Below are 16,572 nucleotides of genomic sequence, written 5' to 3'. Positions count from 1 at the left end.
ATCTAAATCAGAAAAAGTCACAATTAAGCTTTTTTTTTTTTTAATCCTGTGGTGGAAATGGGCTTCCATACATTCAATGTATTGATAAAAACATAAATTAATAATAAACAAATATATAATTAAAAAATAAACAATTAATAAATTAAATTAAAAAAATGTATTTTATTTTCATTCAAATGTATATGCTTGTTAGAGTATTGCACAATTTAAGTTAGCAACATACTAACAAAAAGCTTCTGAAATCAACTGGCTTAGCAGCAAACAAATCATTAATATTATAATAATCAATAAATAATCAATAGTTCAACTTAAAAAAAAAACATGTTAAACATTCAAATGTGTATAAGCTTTTATCCCAGATGCCAATTAAAGCCATTCAAAAGAACAAATTATGCTTTTTTTCAGTTTAGAAATAGTAAGTTGTTTTTTCTTCTAATGCTGCTGGAGACACTGTTTCAACCTTTCCCTGGCTATAATTGTTTAGAAAAATGCAGGGTGAATAAATCATATAATGTCTATACATGTGCTACACCCTGTAGATTCCTTGCATGGGAAAAAAAATATGTCAGTGAGAGATAGGATGATGGGGAAACAAACAAACAGCTGAATTAGCTTTTAGATGTTCATGTTTCTATATGAGCCCCTGTGTGAAAGCTGGGTATACACTGCTACCTCCAGGCAATAACAGAAAAATCTTGGTATTCACACATCTTAATATAAATACTCACAAGCCTACATAAAGAAAAAGAACAGGGGACTCAAAATGAGAACAGAAAATAAATCCAATATCACCTTCTTGATTCCAATTGCTCTAAACAAATACCAAGATTTTCAGTGTGACCTTAAGTTCTCCATTTAGATCATTAAAGCATGTGAGCAGATAATGACACAGTGAATTATTATAAAATGGGATAATCTTGCAGAATGTCAGTATTGATTTACTGGGCCAGACATAATAAATTAAATGTCTCCTGTTCTTTGTTAGTGCAGGTAGGAGAGTTTGTGTATAGCCTACTTGTGGAGAAATGGAAAGAAAAGCTTTATCAGGCCTCTATATTCACGGCAGATGTTTAAAACCGTATTAGTGTTTGCCACAAAGAGACCTGGCTAATTAAAATTGATTGGATTTTACCCTTAGAGAGCCCATGGCCAGACACGGCTTGTCCCAGTGATCAACATTCTTGGACCCTACTAATATTTATACAGACAGCAAGACAGCAAACCTCCTTTTAATAGTGCAAATAGAAAAATAGACAATATTGTTCTAGAGCATTCACTTTATTACTCGCCATTTTCTTTTCTTTATGCTTCTTGTTTCAAAATCACTTCAGTGTCTTTTTTAAAGGGGCACATAAAGTATAAGATTACAAGTACAAAATAAGCACTAATTCACAGGACACTGCTTTGAATTGGGTATCCGCCTAAAAAGATAATTATAGGATGCAAAAAAATTACTGTTAATAACTGTTTTTGTAAATATGTATTGTATAATTTATCTTAATTGAATTATTTTTCATTAAATTTATTTCAACATTACATTTAAATAAGAGTATTTAGGATGGATATACTAATATACAGGAGTCATTCATGCAAACATAAAACACCATCTTGGTTACACATGACACTTAAATTATACAATAAACTTTCAGTAGACAACAGAAGAGGTAACATAAAACCCTAATGTACATAACTGATTAAAAAACTATTAAGAAACGATTATTTAAACAAAATGCTTTCAAATGTGAAGTGTCACGCAGGGAATTCTGGGAATATAAGTTCACAGTTACACGGATCTGTTACACAGTTCACAGATACGTTGATCTGTTATGTTTTTACTTGCAATACTGTACAATTAACAGCATTTTACTGTAAAATTACATGAAATGTCTGGTTAGATCTTTTCCCTGTATTTACAATATTTTCAGTTAAAATTTCACTCATTTTCTACAGGATAGATGGATAGATGGATAGATAGATAGATAGATATTACATAATTGCTAATTTTTTATCCTTGCCTGCACAAAATGTACTTATGGAACAAACAAATGCAAATGTTCCCTATGATTCCATCATCGAAAGAGTTACATTTCCTATTGGCAGCATCTCACCAAGCTTAATTCATAAAGTTTCCAGGCTTTTATCATTAGCGTAAGGTTAATAAATGCAGCGTGTCTCCTTATGGCAGCTGAATATGTTCTCTCTGTGATAGCTGTGGTAATTTGTCTGGCTCTTTCAGTTTGAATGGATGGTAAGCCAGGCTTTTCTCTGTGCTGACTTCACACTGCCGAGCTTGATCTGTCACACAGAAGCCACAACAGTGGAAAAACTCTCTTGGAGCACTGCTTTTATTATTTTGAATGAAGAAATGTGAAAGGGGTTGACGGCGAACTGTCACTTGAACAATAGGGACTCAAATCCAAAATGTCCAGAACAGAATAAATGAGGAAAATATATGAAAAAAGGCGGATGGGGGGGAGGGAAAAACCCACCTCCTGTTACCTAGGCTACGGGTCTCTAGAGATGGTGTGATGAGCGGCCGTCACATCGCAGTCCTGTGAATAAATACGTCATTAGCTTGTGGATTGGGTGGCATGTCTGTTGTTTTCCATCAATGACCCCACATTTTGGACACATGTGATGTTTCAGACTGAGCAAATGCCATAGAAAAACATCTAGAAACTGATTAGAGTTCAGCGTTTCCATCAGCAATGGTTATCATTCAAAATGTACTCACTTCTGACCTCGCTGCCACAGGAAGTCGAATGAAGCGATACAACTCGGAGAAATATTTTGATATGTTGTCAATCACAGAATTGCTTGTTGTGTTTGTAATAGGAATGTGAGTGGACTAATCTGAGGGGGCAATTGAGAGCAGAAAGCTTCCCGCTGAATGCTGGACAGATTCTTTAGAAGGTTGTTGGCAGCACTGGAGCGGGATGAAAGAAAATCACCTCAGGAGCTGCTTGATAGTCTTTGATGGCTTTAGGAAGCCTCACTGAGTAGAATGAGATTCATGGGTACAGGGCTGCGTTAATGAAAAGGATTTGCGAATTACACACTTATCCAAATGGAGAGACTTTTCAATTAGGTTGGAAAGATAGAGATTGCAAATTATGCTTTACAGCTGTATAAAAAGTTGAAATACTTTGAAGCCTTTGTGTGTGTGTGTGTGTGTGTCTTTTCAAATCCCTAGTAACAACAAACACAAGCTCTGAGCTGAAAAAGTATAGAAAAAAATTGCATCTCCAGTCTCTTTTCCACTTGACTCAAGAGACTTGTGTTTGAAATCCATACTCTGAGGTAAACATTACTGAACCCAAGAGTGGTACACATGTGGTTTTATTGTTGGTGGTGGTGTTTGCATAAATTAATCTTCAGAGACCTGTAGATAGCTTATTCATTTACTCCTCTTCTGATTATTTTTCTGACTATAAATAAATAATGATTTTATTATTGGTTGAATTTCATAAAACAATACATTTCCAAGGTAACACAATTTCACCACTGCTACCCACCTTTTAGCTGAACGCAGAAGTCTCGTGTCTCGCCTGACTGGAACGATGCTTTACATTTCCGGTTTATGGTGTTTCTAGTCAAATTCATGTATTTTCCGAGCTGATGATATAACGTTAAACCTATGAAAATGGTTTTAAAAAGCACATGGCGCCATAGTTTCATCACTTTACTGTGTCACAATGACCGTCTTTTTGCAGAAACTCATAGTTTAATGAGTGGGTAGATGACATGAAGCGACCCGCAGTTAGCTGCATTGAAAACACATGAGTGCACATATCCTACATCCAGCTCTCGAACAGGACGAATTTATTTGATCATTTTCACACACAGTATTTTAACTTAGGCACTGCAAGCCATGCTAGTTTTCTCTTGTCAGCGTTTGACATAAAATGCAATGCATACACTGCTGGATACGGCCAGCTTTGCTGGTGTGCAAAACTTCACAGTAATTCCTTAAAGGGGTCATCGGATGCAAAATGTTGTTTGAACATAAATGTGTGTAGGCAGTGTGTGTACACATCCACCCTTTAATAATAAAAATCCACCTGGTGGATTTAATAATGTGCCAGTTAGCAAGGCTAAATGCGGCTAAATTAAACAGTACTGCTCCTCACCCCACATAGAGAGGGGCGGGGTCAGCAGAGCTCATTAGCATTTAAAGGAACATGCAAAAAAACAGGTTGCTTTGAAAAGAGGTGATTTTGATGAGTTAAAAAGGGTGTTTTTTACAGGGAAAATTTAACCCTAAGTTAAGTTTAAGACCCTAAAGAATCATATCAACTTCTGGAAAATGGGCATCCGATGACCCCTTTAAGTTTATTGCTGTTACTGTGGCAGCCAATAACAGCACAGCGTAACCATGTGCACATTTTTATATTTGGTTACACTGAAAAAGTTTCAGTTTAATTAATTCATTCGATGTCATTACACCGTTTTAACATGAATTTCTATAGAGACCGAAACATGAGAGCATGCAAAAGTTAGAACCCATCATGGCAGCGCTCATCAGTTACTCAGGAAAAAGGTAGATATATACAACTACAAATATTTTTACATTTCTTGCGAAGTTTTCCAAATAAGCTGTAAGGGTTGAATTTTGGATATGTTCATGTCAAAACAGCTTTCTTTCACTTTCTACAGTTTTGTAATTGTGAGATACATCACTGACCCCCTGTAAAATACCTGAGAATCCATTTTAAATACATACTGTGATGACCTCAGTAGTTGCTTTGACCTTTATACCTGACTTCAGAGTGAGCTACAAAACTAGAATATCAGGATGTTCATGTCAAGGCACATGTTTTACAGCATCAAGTTTCATATACCTGGGATATTCCTACACCACACTGACCCCTGGTATAATACCCAAAATAGCATGTTAAAAGAGACCTTTAGAGAGAGAGCAGAAGGCTGAAACTTCATGTTCACTTCAGAGCACCCCTCCAACACTATTATACAATAGATTTATTACATAAATTAGTGTAAAGGGATATAGTTCACCCAGTTGTCCTTACTATTTTTCTGGGCCTTGAATGTAGTAGTTGTGATGCTGTGCAGGTCAGAAAGCACTCAAATTTCTTCAAATATCTTAATTTGTGTTTCAAAGATGAACAAAGGTCTTACGGGTTTGGAACAACACACTTAAAACAAAAAAGTTTTTACGATACTGTTCACTTTATTTAAACAATTCATTCTAATTTTACACAGTTTTGGGTTCTTGTTCAAACACAGTTGCAGTGTGGTAAACTGACTTGAAACAGTTATGCTTTGGTTCAAATAAATGTTTTCAGTTTGAAAGAACACGTGCCAATGAAGTAGGTCAAAAGAGCATTTGGTGCTTGTTCAGTTTACTTAAATCAAGTTAACCTTAACCTAAATTATTTTCAACCATATTACTTAATGCAAGTTTACTCAATTCAGTTTAGTTCATCATAAGCCCTATTCAGACGGTAATTGTTTCTCAGGGGGACGTAAGTGATGAATAGGGTAAATAGGGTTATATTATAAAATATGCTTGTAATAATAAGAATGCATTTTACATAAATAATAAGTATTTTTAAATGCATTTTACACAATAATAAGAATACATTTGTAAATAAATTTCATTTAATTTACAGCACACAATCATGTGACTGGCCACGTGAGCAGTGCGTTCTCTGGTTCTCAGGATCACAGAACTTGCTCCTCCACTGTGAATAAATCGCCATCCGAGGTGATATGTAAATTAATTTTTACAGGCGTCCATATGAGAAACAATTAATTACTGTCCGAATCGGGCTATACATTATGTATCTGAGTAGAGATAACATGTTTCTCTTATGTGAAACCACTGAACTAAGTTAGTTTAAAGTATCTCTTTTTTGAGTGCATGAGGGTGACTAATTAATGACAGAATTTTCATTTTTGGGTGAACTATAGGTTTATATTATTATGTTTACTTTTGTTTGAATAAGAGAATTTTTCATATTTACATATTTTTGGGAGATATGGGCAATTATCTATCTAACCATACAGGCACAAACACATTGCCATTCAAAAGAGTCAGTAAGATTTTTTGTTGGAGAAATTAATTAATACATTAAATTGATTAAAAGTGACATTAATGCTGTTCTTTTGAATTTGAAGTTTGAAATAAATTAATAATATTTTAATAAATGACATTTTAAAATATATTAAAATAGAAAACAGTTCTTTTAAATTATAATAATAGTTTACAATATTATTGCTTTACTGTATTTTTGATCAAATAAGGGCAGAGCATAATAGACTTTTTTGGATTGTTTAACAGAAATTGAAGACTAGAGATATAAATTGTTCCTACCAAAATTGGTATCATGTGAACTGCCTTTAACCCATGTTTTTTTTAAAGAAAAAAATGGTACACACACACCTGCTGCAATATTGCTACCGAGTGTTAACTGGAGAACCAGGTGACTGAGTTAGATACCCTTTTAAATAATAGCAAACTACAGCTGAATTAGGGTCTAATTTCAGATAAAGTTCATCAGATGCCTCAGGACAAAAACATGAATGCTATTAGTGTCACTCACTCTCTTTACAAGTATGCACGCCCCCTCTCAGCAGAGGTCTGTGAGGGGTTTTTATTAATTAAATATTGATCCATCACAGACGAAGTCAGGAGAGTGGCTTCAAATTCGTTTCTAACGACATGCAGAATGGCTAACTGGAACTGTAAAATGTTAATAGATTCTTTGCATAGAAAAAAAATTAAAATAAAGAAATTAAGTGATTTCAAAGATGTGATTTAATATGGCTTTAAAAGAGTTAAATGGTGCCTGAAATAAGTATCTATGTTTGTTTGTTCAGTGTTTTCATCAGAGGAAGTGGCTGCTAGTACATCTCAGGTCAAAGATCATACAAACAATGCCAACAATGTCTGTGTATGGCACAAAAAGGTTTTTAATACCAAATGGGTTTCCAAAAACTACAATTTGCAAGCACTAAAACCAAAAGGAAAAAATCCTATTCATGGAATGAATCCTTTGATACGCTTCCCCATTAAATGGATTTCAAATTCAGGTGTGATGGCAAGATAAACCTTTGTCATGAGCTGGGGTGATATGAGGTGTCTGTATTCTGGAGGTGGTTTTATTTCCAATGTTTGGATTCTCGTGAAGCGAGTGGGTGGAGACAGAAGATGAAACATATTTCCCACTGTCTGGAGCTCAATATAAGACATGAGTGAGCAGCTAATAAAATTCACTCCAAGCACAGCCAGGGGAGCGACCAGCTACTTTAAGACAATTCTGAACTGCCACAAATGCATCTGCGGAATTTTCACTCCAAACACACAAAAGCCCAACAGTATTTTAAAATTTATACAAAGTCACCACTCAGCTTAAGAGGAAATAGCAATTTTGCAACGCATTTAAAAATAATGAAGGCGAAAACAGAAAATAATGGATTTACTCACATATGTTTTAACTAATAAAGGTCAATTTGCTGGTGACAGATAATGGAGGGGAATCTTGTGGGTTTTCAAATAGTTCATCTGTTTCTGGGGTTCAATTCACATGATTGACAAGTCAAGTTAAGTCAACAAAACAGTTGGATTTGTTCCATTTCAAGGATCCAGATAATTACTTCTCACCGTGAGCAGATGGATATTGAATAGGGCTGAAAAATCAAACCTAGTTCATTTCTTGCCGAGAAAGGTTTTAAGGCTGAAGGTTATGGCAATATAACATATAGCCTTATTTCCTCTTGTGTTATTTCAGTCTAAACAGGACTAGCTTTAAAATAGGAACAGCTTTTTTAGAGATCAAGGTTGTGCCTTAGTTCTTGACTGTGCACTGAAAATGTCAGAAAAAAAACCTGTAATTACAGAACACAATCTTCAATAGCTGAGAACGTCTGAGGTTACGCATGTAACCCTGGTTCCCTGAAGGGAACGAGACGCTGGTTCGGAACGCTAGGGGAACGCCTTCAGCATGACCACACTCTGAATCACGTGTGTAATCTGTCCAATGGATGGGCGAGACGTCATAGGCGGGTGACGTCACCAACCGGGAAGCATAAAACCACATGTGGAGGAACTGGTATTTGCTTCTAGGAATGAAGCAACCTCCGGCAGGGATGCTGGAAGTATGGCCTAGAGACGCAGGGTCTCGTTCCCTTCAGGGAACCAGGGTTACATACGTAACCTGAGACGTTCCCTTCCAGGAACTCTATCTGCGTCGGAACGCTTGGGGAACGAGATGCCCACGCCTCCAGACTTCCAAGTCCCTGCCCTGTAGGTATCCCTCAGGAGCACAATGAGGGTGAGAGGAAAAAGGGGCCACGAGTGGATAAAGTGGGTTGGGCCTGCGTCCCAAAGGCCAACTTGCTGCCACGTAAACCCTCAGGGTGGAGTGGGTTAACCCTGCGGAGGAACAGGCCAGCACAAACTCCCGAACTGTACCAATCAGGCAGTTGACTGGGTCGAGCTGGCAACCTCCGCACCATGAAGTGACACTTCACTTCAGGGCGTACAAGTTCCTTTGTTGTGGAGGAAACATGTAACTGAGGGGTGCCTACCCACTGAGAGGCCACCGAGAAGGGCGCGGTAGGCCGGATAGCCGCCACATAGACCCTCAGGGTGGAGTGGGTTAACCCTGGAGGAACAGGCCTGCACGAACTCCAGAACTGTACCAATCGGGCAGTTAGCTGGGTCGAGCTGGCAATACCATACTCCCCAGTGGAGCCGGATGAAACAGAGAGAACCAGAGGGGACATTGCGATGTCTCCTGAATCACAAAGAGGTCCACCTGTGCCTGGCCAAACACTCTCCATATCTGCTTCACAACCTCCATATCTGCTTTACCACCTCGGCTAGCATTACGCGGCGACCAGGAGCTCCCAGCTCCGGCCCTGAGATGAGAACCAAAAACATGTCTAACATGTCTAAGGCACGTAGGCATCGCCGCATAACCTTGAATGCAAAGTGGGTTTCCCCTTGGTTCTGGGCCACCACTGTAGGGGTCTCATGTACAGCAGGCCAATAGATATCACGATGGACGCAGCTGCCATCAGACCCAGCAGTTTTTGAAACTGCTTGACAGTGAGACCCAGGAAAACTTGATTTTCGCATTGATCTGAATGAAAATGCAAATTCATTCTTTGCCACTAGATGTCGATTTTGGAGCGTTAAAAGCTCACAAACACTGTGTTAAATTGAATCGACCAATCACCGCAGATTAGCGTCATGCAAAGGAGGGGTTTGGAAAAATTCATCATTGAGCGAATCGTTTGGGAGTCATTGAGCAAATAAATAATAATTGCATATTATACGAAAATGAAAGTGTTTTTTGACCTTGCATGCATGTCAACCTTTTGTTGGGGACTCCCAAAACCAAAATATGAACCATTCATAACCCATAATAGGGGCATTTTAAAACAGAAAGCACTCTGGTTATCAATGGCTGTTGATTAGGCATTAAGGGAATAGTTCCCTAAATGAGGATTAAGTCATTATTTTCTCACCCCTATATACTTCTGTTATTTCTGTCTGTACAACACAAAAATAAACTGTTACACAGGTCTTTCCATAATCAACACCTCACTAACTAATAAAACACCACAGCAGTGTTCTGTACCACTTTATTTTATAGTCCTGTTCTACATGTACATGTAGTTATTATAGTAAATGCCAAGTTCTATCATGAAACTCTACACAGACTGATGGGTTGTTAATGCAAATTGATGATATTCACAGTGTTAAACTACTTGGCACAAACTAATTGGTTCATATTGCATACACAACCAATGTCAATGAGCTTATTGCTTAACATTTAAATGGCTGGTTAGTGTTCACTAGAGCATTTTCTTCCTGGTTTCATGGCATTTATGTACCTGGGTGCACTTTTTAACGTGACGCGAAATAAGTATCAATAAGTACATATTTAGGGTTTAGGGTTGGGTCTGGTGTAGGGCATATTTGTAACCGCTGCAATACGTTCCTGAAGCAATGTAATAAAAACACAGCAATATGTACCTATATCAACATAATAAAAATGTGCCAGGGTTTACGTATTGAATCCGTGTTTTAGCGCCACTCAGTGGACATTTCTCTTTGAAACTGCTGCGAAACATGCAGTAAGGTATGTAAAAACGGTGTTGCACAAAAAGTGCACAGAGGTACATATTTTTATGAGACCAGGTTGAGCATTTCACAGTGTGCTTTCAGAGTTCCTCTGAAACCCTCCACCTTCCCAGCTCCACCTAGATCTGCTATTAGTTATTATTTGCTACTTGTGCAGCAGCAGTATGTCTTAAATACTCATAGCACCATATCACCTTATGTATTGGCAGTAGCAAGTTCCTGTTCTTGCTTTAAAACAGCAACAATAATCTCTTACAACATTAATAACCAACAGCAGCAGCAGTGTAGCAGATCTATTCTGCCAAGACCAAATACATTAACATTGTCATATCCTTTTCCATGCTAAAATCTTCAGAGAATTGTAATGAAAGAACTGCAATCATTCGCTAAAAACTAGATACTAACCCTGAACCTACCCCTAAACCTAACCTTAATCCATAGTTACCTTATATTACAGTACGTTTTAGGTAAGTACACTGTAAGTACATGTAAGTGAATGTACTGTAAAATAAAGTGCAACACTATATTTCAAATATTACTTAAGTCATTTGATAGGTTTGTGTAATGTATAAGGCTGCAATTTACATCTTTATTGATTAGGGTTGCAAATCGGGACACATTTTTTTATTAATTTGTTTGATTTTTATAAATAGCAGAATGTTTGGTTTGGTTTTGCAAGTTCGTTCTTCAGCCAATGTGTTTTAGCCTACTAAAAGGGTCTGAGTTTTTCGCACCCAACTACAGAACACAAATTCCTGAACAAACAACTCTTAATTTGTTCTTTTTAGTGAATCAAACACAACTAATAATAAAAAAACATAAAATCTTAGGCAAATCAGTGTTTGTTTAAGTGAGTGATGATTACTGCTATGTTTTGAATTTTAGTTTTGTTTACTGTTGCTGTTTTTGTTTTGTTTACTATTTATGACATAGATAAGTACAATTTATAAGGCTAATTTATCTCAATTGCATGTATCCACCATTGGCAAAAAATATTCTAAATTTTTTTTTTTCAAATCTTCTCATCATTTTGACAATATAAAAAATCTATCAACTTCAAAGGACTTGGAATACATCACTACTTTACAATACTTTTTTCCTTGTTTGTTTGTTTATTTATTCATTCCTTCACTATAAATTTATATGGCAAGACCACATGATTTCTAGTTTTGCGTTTCACAGAACAAAAAAAAACCTGTAAATGTATTTAGAATAACATAAGCCTGAGTAAATAACAGCATATATAAAACAGGTCATATTTCATATCGATGAAAATCATAGCAAGTATTTCACAGTGGTCATAAACCGATTCATATTGAAAGTGAACCCATTAAACCATCTTACTCAGAATGAAGAAAGGCCCCAAGTAGAAATTTATTGTGCAATTATCTGCTAACAAGTCAAAGAGGAAGGCAGACCATCTTCTCTAGGATGAACAGAATAATAACAGAGTAACGCTTGTGGCTCCAATGAAAGCCAACACTTCACTCCTGTCAAACAGACTAACAATGAAGTGCGTGTTGTGCTGGTAAGTGCAGAAAGGAAAACCTAATGGAGCCCAGAGGGTTGGAGAGTGTTTTTCTGAGAGTGAGGTAATGACTGTAACCTCTGCTGCCGTCCCATCTGCCAGCTAAGGCTGAAAAACCACTCAAACCAACTGAAGGAGAACCTGCCAGGCTACTGGACTACAGACAGTGGGCACGGCAAGGCTTGGGAAATGCTTTGCTTGAGCTGTGTGTGAAATAAGAGACAATATCAAGAAATTAAATTTCAAGAAACTCCTGCTAATAAGTTTAAATTGACAACCATAAGACTCATAAGGTACATGGGAAATTGTTTGTTTTTATTCAATCTAATGCTTTGAGGAATCCAGCGTAGTGCTAATGATGCTCATTAAGAAATTAATTATCTGCTAGGTCTTTAGAGGGTCGTAATAACTCATTAAAACATGTATAAGGTTCATTTAGTCTGTTGAATCACACTGTAGGACTGGTGCTCAAAAAATGACATAATCTAAGAACATGAGTTGTGTCTCTAACACAGTGTAACAGGGACGCTGGAGTTTGGTTATCCATAAGCGGAAGTTTATTAGAGGACAGGGCTTTAAACAGTGATTGGTAAAACAGGAAGAAGGTCAAACCAGAGAAGCAGTTAGATCGTTCGTCAAACACAGGGGCAACATCAAAGACAATGGTGATAAGGCAGGCAAAAGGTCCAAACACAAACATCAGTCAAATCAGGCGTCAGAACAAAGGGGCAGAGCACAATACCATACGTCAGGCAGGGTTAAAGACAGGTTATCAAACAGGAACAGTAGAAGGAACAAATGCTTGGTAAGGCAGAAAGACTGGCAATACTTCGCGACTAGCACGTGAGCAGGTCTCAGAATTTATGAGAGTCAAACAGGAAGTGACAGCAGAGGGAGCGGCCAGGTTCAGTACTCGGGTGAGGGTTCCCTCTGCTAGCTAGACGTTACACACAGTTCAAAGATCTCCTCAAAGGCTGCTCAAACCAGATAGTGTGTCAAGAATGCCACAGAACGAGATTTCACCTAAAGGAATGATCTGAAAATAGCAGGTGCTTTCAGCTGTTTATTCTGTTGGCTCTGTAGTGTTTATTTTGTGCTGGAGACTTCTTCTGCATATAAACCTAATTCATTATATTCAGCCAAAAGATGTTCTGTAAAGGCTTTCCATATTATTTTTGGCATTACTACTGGGATTTGCCAAACAACATTCCAAAAAAAATGTATTCACTGTGCTTTGCTTCATAAGAGAATCATAGGGTCTTGAAATGCAATCATACTGCATAATTGACTAGCAAGGACTGAAATCAGAGTGAAGAGTGATGTTTTCGAGAGGTATAGCAATTAAGATAAGACATTGCTGAGATTTAATCAACCCTGCCACTCTGAACTGTTTAATAAAAAATGAGTGCCATTTATAGATTAAGAGCTTCTTGATTTTAAAAAAGATTTAGAATGCATATTTTGAAGGAATTATCACTGTACTTATGAAATATACAACAGCAGGGGCAAATTTAATTTTAACACAAATGTAATGTTTCATTATATTGTTTTCAAATAATGTGAACAATGTCTTAAAACTAGAGTACAATAAGAAATACAAAAAATTACGAGACAAGAAATTCTAACCAAAAAAAAAAAGCAATCCAGCTTCATGTCTCTATTTTCATTTTTGATTGTCATGACGAAATCTGTATATTTGCAGCTTAAATGAGTACAATAAGAAATCATGCAATATAAAATAAAGCAATTTCATGTAAGCTCAAGTCTAGCTGCATGACTGTGATATTGTTTTGTTTTATAAAAATAATATGAAATAATATGTATCGTGAAAAGCGCTGTACAAATAAATGTAAAGTGAACTCAGTTGAGTAGCCTACATCAGTGGTGCAAAATAAATTTAAGAATGAAGTAAAGGAAAATAAAATTACATAAAAAAAATAAATGGTAACTTTAAAAGACATTAAATTTAAAAGCGCTTTCTCTGTGATTGTCTTACAGTCGTCATGTTTGGCCTTTTTGAGTAGAAACATTTTTATTTTTATTTTATTTTTCAACATCAAATGGCAATGAAATGGCTTCCTGTTCTTCTCTCTGAACACATTAGGACCACTTTAGCAGTTTTTTTTATTGCCTTTGGTTTCCTGTTTGCCATGTTGATTGTAGCAGGGAGAGAGAGGGACACAGTTTTTTCTCTAATGTGGTTGGATGCAAATGCAAACAAATCAGTTTAGACATGAGACCATCCCAAACCACAAAGACAGACCCATTTTCGTCATGCACAATCAAGCACTGATATGTTTGAAAGTCATCTGAGTAATATCATCTATGTGCTGTACAACTATACACGCGGTTTACCATAATCAATACACATCAGAGAAATTATGAAAATTACCAGCAATAGAGTTTTCTGTCCTTTTAATGGTGGGAGGAGCATTTAGCACTCTGATTTAATTTTTTACATATCTGCGAGCATGGTTCTGTACTATTAAAGTGTATTCAAAATATCTGATATGAAAAAAATGATCTGAACATAAAGCAATAATACCATAATTGCAGCATCTGATGTGATTCACCCTGACCCATCAATTGTATTTCTTTTATAATGATATACTATTTATGGTCTCAGAAATCCTCAGGGAATGTCACACAAGCTTGAGCCACATATATGGAACAGAAGATCAAAGAGAAATGTAGGCTTGACTATATTCCCCAGGTGGTCATCATCTGCCCTTCAAATTATTGTCCAGCATACTGATATTTCTCAGATATTTATAGGCTTGTGTGAAAAGTGTCTGTCTAAACCCTATTAAAACTATCCACAGACATACTTTCTTTGAACTAACATTCATTATCATGCACTGACACTCATGTCCTATACGCCTACATGATTACTTTAAAAAATATACGAATTATAGAACTAATGATTAAGATCACAGAGCAGGATTGTGTCGTGAGACTCGCACTGTAATTTTAAGTGACTGGTTTGCAGCTGTGCTATGCATAACAACCACATAAATGACCCTCTGTTGTATAACTGGACCTTTGGAAAGCCTACGGTGTGGTTATCATCAGTAGTATACAGTACTTACATTTCCCACAGTGAACTCTTGGTTTTTAGTATGTTTTAGTTGTTGCTACATACATTCTGTGTTGACGGGCATAAAGGAAAATTGTTATCCTTTTGGAACAGCAGCTGCAAACAATATAGAATGTAAACTCAAATGGAGTCCTTGAGATTAGACACAAATGAATCATGTGGATAATTGATTTTTTGATTAGCAGTAATGTACACAGTAGCAGGTGCCAAATGTTGCTGCTGGCAACAGTATAATCAAATATGTAACAGTCTCTGGAAACGGAAAATGGTAAATGGTAAATGCATAAAATTATTGGTAAATGCATAAAAAAACAGAAATACTTATGTAATATTTTAAACAATTACATGCAAGAAATACTAAATCTGTTTCACATGGACTTCAAGTAAAAGCAAATGTTATATCAGAAAAAGCAAGAGTTCAAAAAATATATATATTAAGGAGCCAAATTGCATAACTTGGCATAGGTGGCCATTCACAAGTTCCTGTGATTAAAATTAATTCAGCAAAAATTTTAAATAGCATTGAAGTGCATTTATGCATGTATGCATGCATCAATCAATCAATCAATCAATCAATTAAACCAAGCAAAGCTCAAATGACTAATATAAATGTATATTCTCCCCTCTGGGTGATCTTGCAACACAATATTTTGAGGAAAACCATCCACAAATGGCTTGTAAGGTAGGATTTTTTTAAATCTAACATATAAAAAAAAAGCAGGGAGAAAAGCAGTTAAATGTCGCAATGTGTAGAAATTGAGCACCTTCAGACCAAACGCAGTGCAATAACAGCTCAATGTGGATTCAGAATCCAGTGCCAAAAATCTATTTCCTGTCTATAGCGTGCTGCATTGTCAATCAATAACTGCTCTGAAATAATTTCCCTCTGCATTGGTACAAAAATATCCAGATGATTCACTTTTCCTTCTGTGAAGTGGAAATTCAACTGCCTCTCAACATGGGGCTGTTCTAATTTTAGCACCTCTCTGTCTCGCTACCTTTTCTATATCTCTCCGTCTCTGTCTTGTTACGTCTGTATGTGACATTCTCTCTCTATGTCAGACACAGAAAGATACACATGCGATCATCTGGTGGGTTTTTTGAATAAATCATTTATCACATTTAGGTATTCTGTTACAAACTGTTCATTTTTGGGCTCAGGAAATTCCTAGTAACACATCCCACATAATAAAGAAAGCAATATTTTATCACTGTCCTCAACCTCTGTAGACCTCAGGTGTTGCTAAGGGAGAGATCAATGATTTGGAACAGGTGCCGTTTCTAGCCAACATTATGAGAAGTGAGGAGAAATACAAGGTTTTGTGCACATCAATGCATGCTTGAAAGATTAAGCCCCAATAGAACCATATATTGTATCTTGCCTCACATTTTTCTCAGTATCTCTGCTCCATAAGAGTTGGTGTTGGACACATTTCCTTTCTTCATTATTTCATCAAGTGGTTCAACTGACAGGGGTGCAGAAATGTTCACACTTACATGCAAAAGAATATTCTGATGCTAAATGGATTTGGTCAGATTCTGATTATGTATGCATCATAAAAATATGCTAAACACTTTCCATAACCCAGTTAAACCAATTGATCATGTATCAATCAGAATTTGGGTCCGTTAAACACCTTATGCTGGGAACACACTGCATGATTCTCAAAGCTGTTGCAACACTGTTCTTCTCACACTACTACATGGCTATCTGTGGTACCATATAGTTGCTTTTGTGTGCATATTACACCATGGAACACTGACAAGAAGTCACACATTACACAACTTTTCAATTCGGAAGAATCCCCAACAACTGTCTGGTCTACAATC

This window comes from Barbus barbus (assembly GCF_936440315.1).
Source record: "Barbus barbus genome assembly, chromosome: 47".
Taxonomy (NCBI): Eukaryota; Metazoa; Chordata; class Actinopteri; order Cypriniformes; family Cyprinidae; genus Barbus; species Barbus barbus.
Note: the sequence above shows the minus strand (reverse complement) of the source record.